Source organism: Varroa jacobsoni, unplaced genomic scaffold (genome assembly GCF_002532875.2).
Source record: "Varroa jacobsoni isolate VJ856 unplaced genomic scaffold, vjacob_1.0 scaffold_1086, whole genome shotgun sequence".
Lineage (NCBI taxonomy): Eukaryota > Metazoa > Arthropoda > Arachnida > Mesostigmata > Varroidae > Varroa > Varroa jacobsoni.
The window spans coordinates 315,872-335,013 of NW_019213988.1; the positions used below are offsets into that span (position 1 = coordinate 315,872).

Consider the following 19,142-nt stretch of genomic DNA (forward strand, 5'->3'; position numbering starts at 1 on the left):
GAGCCCCCGTACATATGCACACTACGATTTACGTCGATCGACACAAATGTGTACATCTGTGCAGAAAACAGTCACAGACACGAGACAATAAAGGCTATAGGCAGGACTACATACAACAATATAAAGGCATTTGTATTCCTTTTATCTTTTAGAGATCCCGCTGTCTGGCCGTCGATCTATAGCACCGCTCCGAAATCAGCCACAGTTGCAACAACAAGATCAGCGATGGGGCCGGGGGCCGGTAACGACGGCGACAGCGTCAGACAGGCCAGAAAGGGTCGGACACTGGTCAGAACAAAGCTGCTTATTGTTATAGTTATTTCTGCTGCTGCTACTGCCGACGACGACGACAACAGCAGCGTTTAAGATGTCGACGAAGAGGCGTTGTCAGATAAATCGACAAATACGGTCAATTCTATATGTGTTTGTTACGCATAGTTCCATACGTGATACTGGCAGATACAAAAGTGTTGCACATACAGGTGACAATAGAGTAGCTGTTGAAGCTGATGCTTGTTACCGGCGACGGTAATAATCGACACGGCGATAGAAAAGTTGACGAAACTGATTACTTATAGCAACAAACTTTTTCTGCGTTCAACTTGCAAGTTCATTTTTTAATCTTCGGTAACCGCAGTTCCTTTCACGTATGAATTATCTATCATATACGTGCCTAGCTTACACGTGGAGCTTACAATAGGGTTCTAACAGTCGGTAGGTTACCTATTTGCGACTTGATTGTACGCATTACATTTTGTCGATCAGGCTGCTATCCAGGTTCAGCAGTATTAGGTTGCATAGTGAAGGAATAAAAGAAAAGGAAGATGCTGTCAGTTTTCATTGAGCTCGAATGACTAACTACTATGGGGTGATATAGGTATACGTCTATTGAGATATTGTTGAACAGGTTGTCCTAACCACGTTAGGTACAATGGCGCTATGGCAACAAATCATCATCCTTTATAAATCGTGCCAACTAGAAAATAATATCAGACTAACATTGTAACCGCGACAGTAATCGAAGCGCGACATACGTTTAGCTTCTAAAAGCTGAAAAAGTTGGTACGAAATGTTGGCGGGCCGTCAGCCTTTTGCGGACATGTAGGACAGACGTTTGAGCCTGAGGCGTTCAGGCAAGAAGTCCCTTGCACCGACCGACTACATTTGGAGACAGTTTATATTTGTTCGGTATCTGGTTTAGTGCAGTGGTGAGTTCCCGATCTTATTTTAAGTTTGACAATACATAGGCCTTGCAGTATCATAACATTGCGTTTACGGAACCGCATGTAACAGAATTGACTATAACAAAATGAATGGGCCGAATTTTATTGGACACTTCAGACAACAGGCAGTATATATAGTGGCTATGAGAATGGACGCACCCTATTATCTAAGCATCATATCTATAGTTGGAGATGTATAAGCGTTTTTAATAGCACAGAGCCTTTGCACAGTATAAATATCTTGGCAAATGTAGTCCAAGGACGTACTACAGGTTCGGTGGTACCTTTCGACAGGAATACTTGAAAAGTAGTCCAATCAATTGCTAGTAACATGAACAATTTACAGAGCATCAAGCGAGCACCATGCGTATGCAAGCATATCGTATACATTGTTTACTCTCTGTTTATTTACCAAATTGCGATACATCGAGCTTTTGAGACCTGTTAATTTTAGGTACTAACTAATATGATCTATTACATGATTCGATACGATCAACGACCTTCAACATTGTCGAATACTGTGACAAGAGCACGTCAACGTATTTACTAAGTAAACATTCTGCTTGCATTTATCTTGAAGCTTACGTAAATAGTAAGTTATCAAAGTGAGCCACGTAGAAATCGACGTCTTCCTGTACTGTAGTCTAATTAAACCCATCCGTACGCATCTCGTTACCATACTCAGCACCAGTCTTTGTCTCTAGAAAACATTTATGTAATTGAACGTAACGCTAAAAGAAACCTACGGGAGAGAGGTCGCGTAACGATCTAATGATTGAACATATTTTAAACGATTTTCGCCAGTAATCTAGTTTCTATAGGCGGGATGGTTCGTAATTAGTTGTGGTTTGCTTTACCTCTCTTTCTGTTTAATCGGTGGCCGATAGAGTTCTATTTACCAATCGCCGACCCCGGCTCAGCGGAAGCTGATTCGTCTTCTTGGCACGCTCAATCTTGATAACATTCAAGATAACAGCAAACTGCGTAAGAGACACATGCTTAGGTGTTGACGTGCGTCTAGCCCTGTTTCACAACGACGATAGTGATCGCGATGACCATAATCACTAGGCAGAGATCAACGTCGGACGAACGGTAATGAATGGAAAAGCGCGACACTCGTTCATCATAAAGATTTAAGAAATCTTCCCGCAGATACGCGTTTCAGCATACTTCGGACATACAATATACGTCTACTATGTCGTGGTGTAAATACATGCGAAAGCTGTGAATTCACTGAATAAACTCGACCGTCACATCCTGACGATGACGTGTTCGTTGGAATAGCGTTCATTGACTTTATCGTTTTCGTGGCCCGATGAGTGGCTTCCACGCCCAAGTGCTTGTTGCCCCCCCCGCCAGCCGTCAGAAACGTAAAAGGGGGACGAGTTCGAAGGATGCGCAGCTTCGCAAGCGTTACATATTCATCATATTATGGGTGTATCAGTAGCAAGAGAACGTTGATTGCACACGTACGATGGCTGCCATAATGGTTGGCGGGTGGTTTTTTTCACGCACAGATGATTTTCGAAGAAGTATTCCGCCGTTGTTTCAAACGTTCATCTGTGGACATTTAAGTGAAGTGCTCACTCACTTAAACATATTGTAGTGATGAAAATAATACTAGATAATGACAATCTGTACTTTGGCGGTAGGCTTCTCTTCGTCGCGCGTACAGGAAGTGCAACCGCCTGGGGTGTATTTAGGATCTGTTGTCATAGTGGCGATTATAGTTATATGTCTGATATCGTACTAGCGTCAAGAGTCGAATTAGCGATGACAGCTGTTGATTTGATCAGGTTCTGTTCGCTTGAGGACGACATATTGTTAGATAATGACCAAAATCGCACAATTTTACCAATGGATAACGATCTCTAAGGAACCGGCACGTTGCTAGTGGCATTGCTCATGCAGTTTTTGAAAACTGCTACTTACAAACAGAACCGTTTGTATGGTATTACATGGACAGAAAAAAAAAGGACCAGAAGTTGTCGAAAGTTGCGAAAGGCCGTCATTGTTCACGAGTGTGCCATAAAGAGAGGGTGTACTGCTTATAGGCCGATTACAGTCTCAAGTTATAGTTTGGTGGCAGAAGGTAATTAGCCAGACATAGCTACTTTGGAATTAAGTTGAAATTATCATCGCCGTTAGGTTTTAATGATGTCCCTTTGATGAATACTGAGTGCTTTCTATGTTCCAAATCAGATTCATTTCTATTCATGACTCTAGCTTAGATAGATATAGTTATTGTTCGCTGAAGTTCAAAGGCTGTCTATTATAGTTTCGCTCTTGCTTTCCTGTCGTTTTGAACCGGCCATAGTTTTTTTTTGCCATTCAACCAACTTAACCCACTTCCTTCCGTGCTGCTTTATTTTATACCGATGCTAATTATACAAGAAGTTTGGCTTGTTTTGTAGCCTGTGATTTTTTGTTCATAGTAATTCTATGCTACCAGCACAATCTAGACATTTGCTAAATCAATTGTTGATGAATGGTATTCTAGTCGAAATTTAACAAGTTACCAGACCACTAAAGGCCACCTTCAAGCTATACCGGTTCCAGAAGAAAGCGCCGTGATGACGATGATGATCTGTGGGGGGCTTTCCACTACGGGGTCAACCATCCCCTGATCAACCCCTCCCTTCACGTTTTTGCAAGACAAAATGCCAAACGAACGAGAGAAGTAGTTTGCTAAATCATTGTCACTATCAACAGCATGGCCCCGTCCCGCTCTGCGTACCCGCCTGTGATTTTGGGCAGTGCCACTAAACTGGATGAATAACTTAATGTATTTTTATTATTGTCTTGTATATTGTGTAGTTGCGATATGTAGCGTTAAGGTAAAACTAGTAGTACATTTGATTGGTGGTATTCTTGCATTATAGAAAGCGGCACGACATCAGATTCTTCCTGCCCTTCCTTTTGACCTTATGACTTTCTGTGCGCGATTTTAAACTATCATCAGCAGTGGAAGCAGCGTCAGAAGCAGCACGAGCTGATGGCGATGGCGACAGCAGCCACCGTCTCTACCTGTCTATTTCAATGACAAGCTAATGCGGTCGGTGATTGATTCGTTGAATGTTTTCCCTCGCTTCCCAGTTCATTATTTCCCTTCTGTTTCTTCTGTGTATGCTTGCCTTTCACGGGCCGCCCGCAGACTGCTCACGTTCTGCAGTACAACCTCGACTTTGTTCTGTTTACACCCGTGCGAAGGCAGCAGTGGCGACAACTATGACCGCCATTACCGCGACTATGACGACAATAACCGCTACGAGCATCCAGCACGCTATGGTTATGAAGGGAGTGTAAGCCTGTCAAAAGCGGACGCGGCTAACAATAGCCTCTCCTGCTTGTGCCAATTGTGTTGCCAGGATGTTCCTACTTTTGTTGTTGTTGTTGTTACTGCTTTTGCTAATGACGGTGCTTTATTAAGCGGCGCTAGACGGCCGTTCCTGTATTGTTCGACGTCATGCCGTCCAAGGAGCCTAACGACGAGGCCACAGAAACATTGCTTACGACTTTTTGATGAGGAAACGTGGATGGGCTCCCAAAGCGGCGCCCAAAGGTAGACTTAGCTAGAGTGACCCGATGAAAGAAACGAAGCACAATTGGGTGTCTGTCGTGCGAGATTGTTGTTCCTAGCTGCCCGGTAGTAGTTGGATGCGTTTCCTGTTAATTCAGCCCAACCGACGAGTAGATCGGCCCAGCGGAATGTAATAAGACAAAGCTGTACTCTTTTTGCGTTGTGCATGCCCTTGACAGGAAAAACCGCTTTCACGTTCGGCGTTTGGGGATAGCTGTTTGTCGTTGAGATGACAAACGTCTAGGTAGTCAAGGAAATCCTACTGCGGCCCTAGCCGGTGAGGATTTTTCACTATCGTGCCATTCCTGCCAGATGCCGACATTGCCGATATGATGCGCCAGTGGTGTAACGGAACATACTAACGAGCGTCTGAGCTGGTCATCGATCTGACCGAACTGATACTCTGCAACGATCAAATCTTTTTTCTGTCACCTAGCCTACTACCATAACCAATATCCATCTCTCGGAACGATTGCCGTTGTTTACACGGCACTGACTACATTTTTACTTAAGCATAGCGACACGCTTGCTAATGCTCGAAAAAAGAAAGAAACAATCATGAAGTTTCCATAGGGAACTGGTATTTGAGAGGAACAGCATCCAGTAGTAGTAGTAGTAGTATGTAGTACATATTTTTTGCATGAGGGTCCAATACTGCTGTGTCTCAATATTATTGTTCGCAACTCAACCGTATCAACGACATTACTCTACCTATTGTTGGTTCGTTTGGAGCTACTGAAATGTGCTGAGGTAGTCCTTTCGATTCCAGGGAACACAATGATATTCCGAGTGTAAGCACAGACTTGGCTATTGACCGCGTGCGGCGTCGACTACCTGCCTTGCACCATCGTTCGCGTCACGGCCGCTATCCGCCTCATTATTCCCCTATAGACAATGCCGCTATGCAATCTAGTGTAGCATACAATAAGCGGATATCTGCCGTTGGCGTCGGCGTCGGCGTCGATTTTAGTACACACGTTAATATCTGTGTCCGGCACAAAACACTGGACACAATCTGTAGCGTTTTCTGTGAAGACGCTTTTCGCTAGTGAGGTCTATCTAACTAGGTATGGGTTAGAAATTGTTTGGTTGCCTTTGTCATAGGCCACTTTTCGTACAATGTGAGTATCGTTGATATTCTCCCCTTGATCGTGTCTAAAGATTCAGCATTGCCTCGAGTTTTATCAGGCGATACTTAATTTCAATAGATAATTTGTCAATTTCTAGAAAATTAAATCAGTAATGATGGCCGTTACTTAGGTGTAGAGATTACTTGAGATCTAGGTATGTTATACTTAAATATAATGAATTACTGATCATCGTATGTTAATTAGGAACAATTCTAAAGTTTCTAATAAATTCTAATGCTTTTTTTTCCACTATTGTGCGTAATTTGTTGGGGGATACTTGCAACTGGGTTCGATATTTACCTGATAGACATTTTGGATTAAGATGATTCATCAATACGTGCATAGCTTGTATCATTTTCGAAAACGTTTGTTAAGATCTTCTATATGTTAGATGTATATGCATGGTGTCGTCTATCGACAGTTGATAGCGCCCCGAACTACAAAATCGAGTAATTTGTCATAAGAGAGTGAACTTTCAAGATAGTCCGTCAGTAGTTTTGCCTACGCAGGTGACCCTATAATATGACATTACTATACAGTTTAGCGTCTGTATAGTTTTTTTTTTTTTTCTGCTGCGTTTGTTTTACAGATCGAATCGCCTGTTTCCGTGGTCGCAGGATTGATCACATTCAAGTGACGTGGCCAGCCGATTAACGTTCGTCGTTGTATGAGCAGCATCTGGTTTGATTGTTCGACTCAGTCCGCCGTAACAATTTCGACCTTGGATTTCAATGCTAATGGGCTATAGGACTGCCGTTACCGCTATTCGAATACTTTACGGCTTTAAAAACCATGTTACCTTCCTAACATACGACTACAATACTATTCAGTCAGTGAAGCAGCGGCAGGTGTGCCAGTACGGAACGCCGCTAAGCCGATTACTGATTTCAAGTCATGCACATCGTCGTTGTTGTTAAGGGCGCAGCTTTAATGTACATACTACAGGTGGGCACAAAACACATGTATTGCCGTCGAGCGTTCTTAGCCCATTAGTCAGCTCCCGTCTGTGCTATCATCGGTAATTGTAGTTCTTGTTGTAGTCCTATATTTTCAAAGAATCTACTAAAATTCTCGTCTTCGCCAGAACAATGATTGAAAATTCCAGAAATCGACGTCAGGCGTGTTTGAAATGACCTGAGTTAGTTGAGTGATCGCCACTTTATTGGATAGTCGAAACGAAGTTCTCGATGGTTCTAGCTGGCACACATTAATAAAATACTGTCGAAAAACGCAAGGGCATAAAGCGGGCAGGAGGTAACATTTGAATGGCGACGCTGACACTGGGTACATCGCTGCCCCCCCCCCCCCCCCGGGCTATATGGGGCCAAAAATGCTCTGACAGTGTTTTCCTTAACGACAATATTCCAGATTCGTTTTCTGCGTTCATTGCGTTTTCAGATCAACTTCTGGGCCACTGCTAAGATCAACGAATTTAGCCAAATCCGTTTTAGTGTTGTCCAGATCTTCCCTATCCAGAACGAAGATGAGTGAGTTTTGAGATTTTATTAATTTGTACTCTTGAATACGTTACGGCAACGATTCCCATAAAGCTTTTCCATCGTAACGAAGATGTCTGCACAGGTTCAGGAGAGACTGAAGAGCTTACACCTTTACTATTTTATTTATACTGTCTACTATTATATTAGCATGAGATACCTGAAGCCTTAATCAGGCCATGTTTTGCCGGATACAAAAATGCCCTGCGTTTAGGATTACAGCAGACATAACCTTTGATACGAAATGCTAGCCATTTCTAATGTCTCTACCTCTGTGCTAGAAAAAACCTAGAGCTTCCTCAACTGTGCATTTGCTAATTTTGGAAATAGATGGCTCTTAGTCATAAGGTCACACAGCCGTCAGTATTCGCTCAGCTGAAACAACGACCTCTTCTTACAACGCTGCCATTTGTACGCGCATATTCCATGACAAACTCGTCTCCTAATCTTCATATAATAGGGGGAACATGTGACTCTGCAGAGGGTCGTCGTGTTGACTCTGCCTCCAGAGTTACCATGCCAGGAGCTCGCGCAGTTGATTCTGTGCGCCCTTACTTCAGGATAATAATGTATGCGCGTGCATTGACTGAACACCGTGGCACGTGGATCAGACCCGCATTCACTACTGTGCTACTAGATAGAAGAAAAAGGTATAATAATAGATCGAAAAAGCAGGGCAAATGTTCTGAAGCTACTGTTGCATCGTGGAAACAATACTGTTACAGTTACCTCGATGTTAAACGTTATTGCATATATCATGGTAACGACATATCAGAATAGGATGTGGTAAGCGGAAAGAGATGAGCTGAAGTGCTTTGATAGGGGGCACCGACGGATCAACAGTGATTCATTCCACATTCGAAGCTGTGTGCGGTTCACTGACGGTGCGGCCTGTTCTGCCGCAGGCGTGCTATGCTCTATTCGCCTCGATGAACTCTCGCGCCCACGAGTTCATTTCTCTAGCCGGACTCGTGGACCCCTCAGCTGTGGAGCAGCCGTAGAAGGAGCAGCGGCGTTCGAGAATGAGCACCAGAGTGAGGGAGATCAACTTTCCGATATTCAACATTTACTTGTTATTAGAATCACATGAATAGATACTTTGGTTTATGTTAGGAAGAACGACATCGATTCAGCATGCTTTACTATTACGCTGAAGCGATGCGCTAGAACGTGACGCACTCGTCGAGGTACTAATTGTCGCTAATGTTGCCGTTATTACTATTATCGTTATTGCAGGTAGAAAGAATGTACGAAGCATTTGAACTCAAGTAGCAAAAGCTAACTCCAAGATCAGTAAATCAGATAGAAACTGTTCATTCTATATCTTGTTGAAAGTTACTGGCATTAGTCTAGAAGATCTGCTTACCTATTTCATGCTAAGTTTTGTCGAAAGGGCACACGAGTCTTGGCTTGGAAATTTTACGTGGCGCTAAATGTACCACTGCGTTTCTAGTCGACCGAAAAGCAGCCAGCAGGAAATGGCTTCTCTCAAGAAACGGATTGCTCTGTCCCACCATTAAATGTCGACGGTTTACATTTCATTATGTTACATATGAAAGCAGCGGACGAACGTGCGAAGTAATAGCGTTTCGCCGTACAACTCAACTGGTCATAGCCGCTATCATATTAACTTCGAATCGTTGGAAAGTTAACAAATGTATAGGCCCTATAACTGCGTGCTTACCGTCGGAACAGTATTCTACGTGTTCAGGTGGAAAACATTCTACAGATCGGCAAAAATGGTCATTTTGTAATCTTGATTTTATATTAAATGTTCTGAGCTTTTGCTTCCCACGAAATCCGCCATGAATCGATACATCGCTTCCCTAAATGTCTCCTTCTCTCCAACTCAGCCTCGTGGCGTAGCAATAACACGTCGAAGAACGTTGACGAGCGACAAAAAACGACAACAAGGACTGAGTGAAAAAGAGGTATATTAGCTACGATCGATAATGTTTTCCTTTTTAGACCATTCCCGTTTTATTATCTCGCCATTATTCGGTTGTAGTTAAAATTCATGTGGATCACATCGGCGGCAGTCATGACGCTTAGCAAAGAGAAGGCAAACGTTATACAGTGGGGGCCAATGGTCGTGAAGGGGCGAAATGTCTTGTGTGTTAAAAGAACTGAAAAAACAGTATGTTGTAAATGTGAGAACTGGCATCTGACGTCTCCAATATATTTGCAAATATGAGCAGCGGTACAATCAACTGATGAATCTATGCTGGTGACACAAATAGAAAGGATGATGTCCAACTAGGATCCTTTCCAAGACCCAAAGCCCAACTAGCTATGTACAGTGCATTGCATACACTGTGAGGAAAATTTCGAGCACACGCACGCACGCGTCGCTGAGCTACTAGCGGCTTCTATAAGTAAAAAAGTAAGGCTGAAAAAAAAAGGACAGGGATACTGTGCGTAAGATGTCCTTACCCTCTTGAAAAAGGGCACACCTCCGCAAAGCCACACAGACAACCTTTGATATGCTACTCATTTGAGATGGGTAACTGTTTGAGCTTTGCCCTAATGACTCATAGCTTCATCCTCATCGATTTTAGAAATGTTTGCAATTTGAAGAAATCTAGCAAACCATACCTGGATTTATTTAGAGATTTCAATAACAACTGGAAAATGTTAGATGGCAGCGTCCAGAATCCAGCATCTGGACTGCTTGTTATATGTTAGTAGGGACATTTTTTGACAGGTGAACTCGTCAACCAGATACATCGCTATCTATATACTGCATGCGAATTATCTGAGTAATCGTATTGTACATACGAGTTGACAATCGTGCGTCGATGTTAGGAGCCTCAATTTAAATTACGTTATATAGTATACAGATCTCTTCAGCCCAAATGTTCTTGCTGCTCGCAGTAACCTACGAAAAACAAAAAGTCCTTGAGGATAATTCAAGCGAGCATTTTCTAAGGCAGTGATGACGTTTGGAACATCCCCCAGCGGCCCCCCAATGTATTAACCAAATAGTACAGACGAACATTTACCCTGGCATAGATAGCACAGCTCCAAAGCTTCATCCTGTCAAGGATCAAACTTGGTCAAGGAAACGAAATTCAGACATCTACGCCAGAAGTGGCAGGTGAGTTTCTTGGGCGTTGCCTCAGCGACTATTATACGTGTTCCTGTTAGTGGTATTCGAACAATCCAGTAATGCCACATCTGTCCGTGTGTCAGGGTATCGACAGTCTGTTTTGGGCACCAGCGCACATGTGGCACCGTTATCTTTTCCCTACCCTTTGCGGCCGACTCCGTCCACATGATGCGTGGCGTTACAAACGCTCATCTATACACGGACACACACATGCACATTATGTTGTTATTCACATTAGCCCCGGAGCAGTTATCCACATGTTAGAGACTATGACACTGTCAGCGGCCGGAGCGCTAAGTCTGGACGAATTCGATTTGTTGGGGCCGACTGACGACGGCCTTGCCCTTTCCATTGTGGAAAGGGTATCGCTGACTAGGCCGTGGGTTATGAGCCAGCCATGGCAAGACACAAAAGCGTGGCAACGGTGACCCGGCATATGGCTGACTGGTTCTCTGCAGGTCGCCTCCGCCTTCCGATTGAACTTTGTTTGCACTGTCACTGCTACAGCTCCTGTTGGCACATTGCAGTCAACGTAGATCCTTGGTGCAGCTCCGATGCGTCCTCCTCGCCTTTCCCTCATGTGTGAGGAGAGGGAGCGGCGAGGCCGCAGCGTTACCAGCGGCAACTGACTGGGGCGAGAAGTGTTCCTGTGTTGGCGCTGTGGTTAGAACTAGTGAGCCCCGGTGGTTGGGACAAGCTGGGCCAAGATCGCAACCAGGACCGTGATGTCCTTCCGTGTGGCAACGAATGAAAGGCGACATTGAGCGAGAGAGGTACAAGCAGCGAGAGGGATGAGTGATAGAACCGACTGATCAACTTGGTGGTTCATGCTAGCAGGGTATGAGCCCATGCCACTGGCTAGATTCATGAGAGGGTCTTGCCACGAACGGGCGAGGAGTCCTCTACAGACGGCTGTTGCGCACGCTGCTTCGGGTAGAGTCGCCCGTGCGTAGTGTCACAATGCTCCAAGAAGCTAAACAGCAACAGCAGTCAAACGGTGAGAGAGGTACGCGCTGTTGTTATGGTCAGGTCAACTATTTCTGTTTTCCCTTGCCCACAGATACTGGAGACGATACCGCTGTGCTCGAAGGAAAGAATGAAAACAATATGACCCGCAGGAAAAGCGAGACAAGTGGCTATTAGTTGATAGTTGGTTTACTGACTCCGTCGACCGGCTGACGTGTTCATTGATGAATTCGAGACGACGACGATGACCATAATATCCTTTCGCTGACATCGCCACTTTCGCCGTCGCCTGGTCTAATCGAGTTTAGAACAATAGCTGAACGCAGTAGTTCAGCTGCCTTGCGGCCTCGAACGACGAATGAAGCGGACAGACAAAGCTGCAGAACGTTCGAAAACAACGATACAGATGCAGCCTATACAAAGACGACAGACCTGATAGCAAATATTTAGCGTATAGGATAAATAAAGCCAGTTCGTGACAATCAAACGTTTCGTGAGATAGTGCTCGTCAAATAAGTTGCAGCGCGTATCAATGACTAGCCGCGGCTAGATCATAAATCACGGAAGGTGCATTCAGTCGATAAATTCTAACGTTGTTGTTAGTGTATTTTGATGGTCCTGATTTGACGACGACTAACTGTGGCTTACGGCACACTAACGACTACCAGAGGGCGTCACTGCGGGAGGAAGCGGGGCCCTTCAAAAACGTGTTCAGATGGCCCCCTCGTGAAATCATCATTGTGCATTTAGTAACCAATAGGATATAATTAAATTAACCAACCAAATATAGAGAAAGACCAAGAAGCCAGCGTTGGGCGTCTCGCTGGAGGAACTTTAGTTACCCCAGGGTGAGTGTGACATATTTTACCATCGTCTTCGTAATCCTGCTATCGTTTAAGCCAGTTACGAAAATCGACTATTTCGATAAACGTTGTTGCTTGAAGATCCTGCCGTTCGAAATTTTGCTGTTCCCTATTGTGACCATTATATATCTATGTATTTTTCTAGGTAAATGACCAAACAGAATAAAGTCTAAAGTGGTAGATGATTATTGTTGGTAGACGTGACCAACTTACAATGAGGGAATCACTGTATCGTGACGGGCGTGGTCGAACTTTGCCATTTTGTCACGAAATCAGATTAATTGATAAATAAACAGTCATAACGTAGGAAAAACAACAATAAGATTGTTGGTCACCAGACAGCGGGAGGACAGAACCTGACGGCAATGAGTGTGTTTAATGTAGCCGGTTACCTATTTGTGATACATGCTTGTGGTAATACTAACAATTCATTTACCAGTCTATATATATATATAAATATGTAGTCTGTAGATATATACTATATATAGAATTGCGTTACGTATGTTAAGTCAAACCGGCTAAGAAAATAGCTAATGGCTCGAGCGTTATTTTTAAATCGTTTCCCTTCCCTCCTCTTAACACGAAAAGTATGAAAGTTGAAGCGGTCTGCGGAGAATAGGGTTACTAACCACCGTTCCTCACATCGATTGGTATTGGTAAAAAAAAAAGAGTTTTAAAAAGCATCCTAACCAGACGAATCCATATAAATCAATATATTCGGAAATAATAGATGTAGTAGCCTACACGATAGAAAACATCTCCGTATTTGCTGCTTCTCTATGATTCCATAATATTTGTCCAATCCGAAACATTATTGCTTCTCCACGCGGTACATTCCCATGCTTCTAAGCTAAATTAACTAGTGGCTAAAACGAAGCAAAGATCCGCTCTATGCAAATAAGATTCATTTGAAATCACATGCCCTAATGGACTCATGCACGATTACTTTTTTTCCGAGAAATTCAAAGCCCCGATATATTTACTTATTTCTCCAAATATTAGCGCTTATTTATTGCAAGCCGCCGGCTGCTGTAATCGTTTACTTGTAGAAGTTCTACTGAACCTCGAATGATTGAAGTGGAACAACGCTGAGAAAAATGCCGTCAGCGCTGGAGATCCCTCCGAATCTTAGGTTAGAAGATACGTCCGAGGCAATGATAAGTCTCGCTCGCTGGGTTGTGATCTTCCAAATCAGAAGCATGAGACCAAAAACGAAAAGAAGCATACTTTACGCAGAGAACGGATACGCTTCTTTGTTAGGATGACAGGAAACGATCCTAGTCTGTGTCCTGACTGAAAACTACCACAACGCCGAAACTTAACTTGACCTGATCTATATCCCTTTAGATTATTTCTGACCAAACACTGCCAGCTGGGGCCCGGGGGGACTGATGATGAATCTCTGGCCTCAAGTAGACATTCGCGCTTTGCCATTGTATCCCGAAGCCGACGACTGCTGCTGTAGAGCTGAAATAAGAAAAACGTAGATGAGTTATCCCTAAGAGAATGTATTCGGTGTATTCAAAACAACAACAGGTTTTAGGTAAATTCACAATTGCAGACCCTTCGGTGCGGCAATAGATAGATAGATCTTTTCGGTTTAGCCCTAGGCAACAGCCAATGTAAAATTTATAGATGACATAATTATTTATATCTTTTGACATAAATAACTAGGTCATCCGTAAAAAGTTCTAGATCTAAGGAAGCAGATGAATGATGTTTAGCTGCTTCTTTGCAGACTTCTAAACCCGAAAAAGCAACAGCCTATGTCAACGGGTTGACCTTTTAGAAATAACGTATTTCGCGTTTTGCATCTAACGTTTAAGTTGTCAGCCACTGTTTGACGTGTTTTTAAAGATAATAAGTTGGTCTAGTTAAAATTACAACGGCTACTGCTTTTACTGGTGGTGATGAAGGACTTAAAGAGGGAAATATCTACATTCATAGGTTATATGTACCCCGTATCATGCATTACAAGCTTATGGTTGTGCCCGGTCACAGATTGATTACCTACGATGCTGTTTACCTCAGCTGATATTTTGTCAAAGCTAAAATCAGTACTACGCTAAAGTTTCATTATTAGTCGGCTATCCTTTCATGTAAATCGAGCACTCGGTTTCGACTCATAAGGGATATTACTGGATTCATTAAACGTACTTGTAGCGTACTAGCTAGGCGGCAATGTTAAGAGTCTCTGCAGCTGCCTTTTTCTTTTCATAAATTCTTTATCATCGTATGCTTTTTATTCTATCTTATATCTTTATGGGATCGCCTTAAGAAAAACGCGTTTAATCAATCGAACCGCATCGTTTTCTACCTATTACACTTGCAGACCTATTATTACCAACTTTTCTGGAAGACATAAAATGGGTCTGGTTTGTCCAATCAGAACCGCTATCAATGTTGCTCGTATTTTGTATACATCTGACTTGCTCTCTTTCTGTTTTGCATTTCCGCCGCCGTAGGCGGCAGCAGAGACGTGGTCGCCGGACAAAGGCTTTTGGCACCAAGGGGCAGGTTTTGACGAAGCATCAACAAATAGCTGCCTTGTCTCCTTCGGGTGGACAGGGCCTTCCTTCAAATCCTAAATGCTCCGTTCTCGATCTTTTATTCGTTACTGCTGTTGGCTCCTCTACGGTGGCTAGATACGATTTATATGTAAATATATGCAAAAGCGTGCAGTATAAGAGGACGTCTATGTTAAAGATTGTGGTAATAGCAGTAACCAAAGTAAGGGTTAATCATAAGAATGGCAGGATAAGCGCACGGCAAAAAGCTTCATCGAGACGGAACTGAGTCGACATTTGTTAGATCGATGCGACTGCTACACGATACATGATAAGCCAATGCGTTAACGCTCCTCTGGTCTCGATGCTTAAAAGGGGATGTTGTGCGTATCTCCATCATGGCGCTTCTAGAGGGAGCGTCAGTCAGCTGGCCAGAGGAAAGAGCGGCTATAAGAGAGATCTCCATCCTGCGTTACGTGCTGGTGCCACATAAAGCACCATCCTATCGCACCACTGACAGAAAGGAACCAGTCGACTGTCACGGACCGCGGCCGTGTAATCTTGATAGACGATGAGGGGCCCTACGAGAGGACCAGAATGTGATCGAGAGGGATTGACAAAATAATATAAAAATACAAAGTAAAGAACCGCACTGCTTCTGCAGCAGCCATTCGTACGGCCAGCAGTCTTCCCCCACATGACAGGGCACTTGACCGCCGCTTCCACCTTTCTTGTGTCCTGGCATGGCCGACGAGCACCAAGAAGGACAAAAGCCAGGAACGAAAGGTTTGTGAGTTGGGACAGTGTCGGCGTGTGATCGTATCTGTTCTCCTAAACTGAGCGCATGATGAGCGGGCGTTGGCGAGCAGCTTCGAGCAGCCGCAGTTTGTGACAGCATCGTTTACTTATTTTCGCTGGCTAAAGAAAACAAACGCCCAGAAAGCGACAAATGAAGAACGCTCAGCCCTAAGATGTCTCCCCTCTAATAATGATCACGTGTAAAAATTATATTGGATGACGCCAAATACATTTTGGCTGTTTTGTATAGAAAAGATTCAATATACGTCTTCTTCTTCGGGGAATACGAATCGGGACTACTGCACTGTCATCTCAACTAGATCTAATGAGTATCGGAAACATCATTAGTGTTAATCACTTCAGCTTCGGTGCAAACCTGGTCAGCGACTGCCGCGATAGATCAAGTTCAAATTATATACTGCTGACTTGGAAAGGCAAGAAGCAAGTGACTAACTTATTGTGCCCGTAGTTAGTTCATAGAATGTCCTTATTCTCCTTTCCTCTACGTATTAATAAGGCAATCTGGTTGGATTCGCAACGTATGGCGATTAAAATGCGAAGAAAAAAAACATGAGTTTCGGTGGATAACGATGCGTTGTACAATATACACGGTGAGGTCTCGTCGTAAGCCCGATTTGGCCCGGGCCGGTGAGCTTTTGTTCACTGTTTGTTGTCATTCATTTCATGCTACCATTTGATGCTACCAAGAGGGATGTCACGCAGCCTCCGTAAGTTGATATCGACTGTATCAGCGTCATAACGGAGACGGTTGTGCCAGTTAGCTCCGTTAGTAACCGTTGCGACTGTCTTGGGGGCCCCTATCAGAGAAGCCACAAGATTAGTAGAGGTAACACTTATCATCACTATCGCCGTCATATCGCTAGCTATAGATGACATAGCTTTGACGCGCGTCAGTTACACAGTCAAGTAGGCAGGCCATGGCCCATGCTTTACCAGTCATGACCCGGCCGACAGCCAGGTCTGCTTCTCCTCGTCCCCGTTGATTATTCTAGCTAATAATATATGATCGAAGGTTACAAAGTGAACCGTTCGTTACAGACCGAACGGCTTTTGCCATCGTTGGTGAATGGTGACTTTTCCATTTTATTCATCACTGGCCAACAACACTCAATCAGTCAGAGTGTGCTCACGACTAAATCTGTTATTTCGGGTAAAAATTGTGGAATATAGATCTGTTGTTTCGCGGGGAGCAGAGTCGTCCCGTCTTTCTCATTGAATTCATCATGAATGAGCTTTGCCAATCACTTGTCCTATTAGCTGCTCTAATGGCTGCAGCATTTGCCTCATGCCTCTGTTGTTTATCGTCCATCGTCGGATCGTTGTCACTCGCTACCTGCCCCCTACCAACGACAAGCAGCAGCAGTATTGTTTCAGTATCGCTGTTTAAAGCATTATGTAGAGAAGTTACATAGTTCTATAAGACATCAACACGGCACTGTAAGTCAAAACATACGTTCTTATCGATCGTTAAGCGTAGGGATTTTGAAGCCATCGGGATGCGGATGCAGACGGGGGTAGGTGTAAAGTAACAATGAGAAGTAAACGAAAAGCAGATGGCATATACAGTAGATGCAAAAAGACATTAGGGCTTTTCGATGATGGGGGAGGCTAGGGGAGAGGGGTTGGCAGCGATGCATGATGATCGTAACTAAATATGTCTAATGTTCAATATATCGTCATCGCTTTGGAAGATGGAGGCATCTTTGTAAGAGGTAGTATCCTCTGTTAAAATCATTTAAGTAGATATTAGCAGGTGCCTCTTTTGTTTGCTTAGGAGCAGCGAGCGGCACCGCTCATCGACGAGGTAACAACCCACCGCTGTCGCGGCAGAAGTACCAGTGCCATTGCGGATACGTTATGTTACGACTAAAAGGATCCGCTATTGGCGATGACTATCGATTCGCCGGTAGAGGCAGCGGATAGCCAATTTTACATTAGAAGCTGTTTACACCGCGCAAAAAGTTGCATTTGTATTGATGCTGATGCTGGCGGTGCGGGGTATAATACCTGCTTGTCAATTGCGTCACATGCTTAGAACGAGCGCCTGTTGAGGTAACAGCGTGAGTTGAGCTTGACCTCCATTTTCGATTTCCTTATGCTGCACAACAATGCTAATAGTCAGCTGAAGCGGAATGTGGGGACCTATGGATGCTTTCCAGATTCGTTGATAGCCTCTCGCCATTGAAACTGTGAATGAAGGTGCATTTGTTGCGTTCTGCTTATCCATTTGAAATACTACCTTCTCAGACAATTTAAAAGAATGGGACCTTTTGTGTTGGCTTACGATGGAAGAATAGCTAGTTTTACGAAGTCTTGTATGGACGTTGAAATAAGCGGGGTATTTAAAAATTGGGGACTGCAATCAATAGGAAACTGAATTATAAGCGGAAACAATTAGCGACTCTTTATCTGGGCTTTAGCCGGTGCCTTCGCACGCAACAGATCAGAATAGGAATTAAGTCCATACGCTAACGAAGTGAGTAATAAGAATAGCATATATACACTCATAAGGGCGACGTAAGGCTTTTTTAGGACCCAAAGAGAGCAGACGTTCTGAAATTCATTTTGGACCGGTTTTTCGGGCCGGTGAACAATCAAGTGAGTCGATTGACGGTGACATTGCATTTGCCGTGGTAACGATTTTCCAAACACGTGCTCCTGTCACCACGCCACGTTGTCTTCCAGCGTTTATCCGCTTCTTACCGCCGGTAGTAGGCTCGTTCTAATCTCTGCAGGCGCGGGATGAGTCAGTTAACGTGTGCAGCGTCTGTGTCAATTTTGAGTATCACCGAAAAGAGGGCCATAAAGCATATGCAATGAACAATCAAGCTCCACTAAATCAGTAAGTGCAGCTTGTACAACAGAGGTAAATTTACAAGTACGTACGCGTGATCGTCATTTCAGATCAAGCTATTTTTCTCTCGAGTCTTTTGAATTTGTCATTTCTCTTAGTAAGGGTGGCGCTGAGCGCAAAACCGTTCTTCTCGGCGCCTGAGTACAAGCGGCTCATGATGAGCGCCACGTCATACGATTGTGAGTCATACTCTTCCTTATCGTTCTTTCAAAACAGGTAGGAAGACGGTTGGCCTGCGTGCGACCCTGACCGCTGCTATGATGCTGCTTGACACTAGCGTCATATTGGAACTTCTCATTAGTTAGTTGTAGGATCTTTCTTTGAATGATTCATTTTGGATAATTCAAATGATTCACGGTGGCACCCCTACCCCACATCTGTATCCGATTTAATGATGGACATATATTTAATGAGCGTTTATGTTATTTGTAACGATAGTAACTGTAGTAATATAAGATAATCCAACAATAAGCAAAAAAATTTTACACATACTAAATTTGCACTATCGTGTATAGCTGTAGCGGTTCTATGTAGAAACGCTACCGCTATACACAAAGAACAGATTCCTCTTTAAAGGTTGTGCATGTTGTGATAT

General features: G+C 43.7%; 1 protein-coding gene and 1 long non-coding RNA gene across 3 annotated transcripts in view; one reads left to right on the forward strand and one right to left on the reverse strand.

Moving 5' to 3' along the window:
* LOC147752681 (uncharacterized) overlaps positions 1-10,512 on the reverse strand; it is a 31,853-nt gene extending 21,341 nt beyond the window's left edge. Inside the window, exon 1 of the long non-coding RNA XR_015313453.1 lies at positions 10,432-10,512. This is a non-coding gene — a long non-coding RNA (uncharacterized LOC147752681). The remainder of the gene's footprint in view (positions 1-10,431) is intronic.
* Positions 1-19,142, forward strand: part of LOC111266468 (GAS2-like protein pickled eggs) — a 60,995-nt gene that overhangs the window by 23,462 nt on the left and 18,391 nt on the right. The window contains exon 1 of one of the 2 annotated variants that reach the window (XM_022843976.2): positions 11,754-12,352. The exons of the other annotated variant lie outside the window; for it this stretch is intronic. The gene's annotated coding sequence lies outside the window, so the exon portion shown is untranslated. Of the gene's footprint in view, positions 1-11,753; positions 12,353-19,142 lie in introns of those variants that run through there. 2 annotated transcript variants of the gene reach the window in all.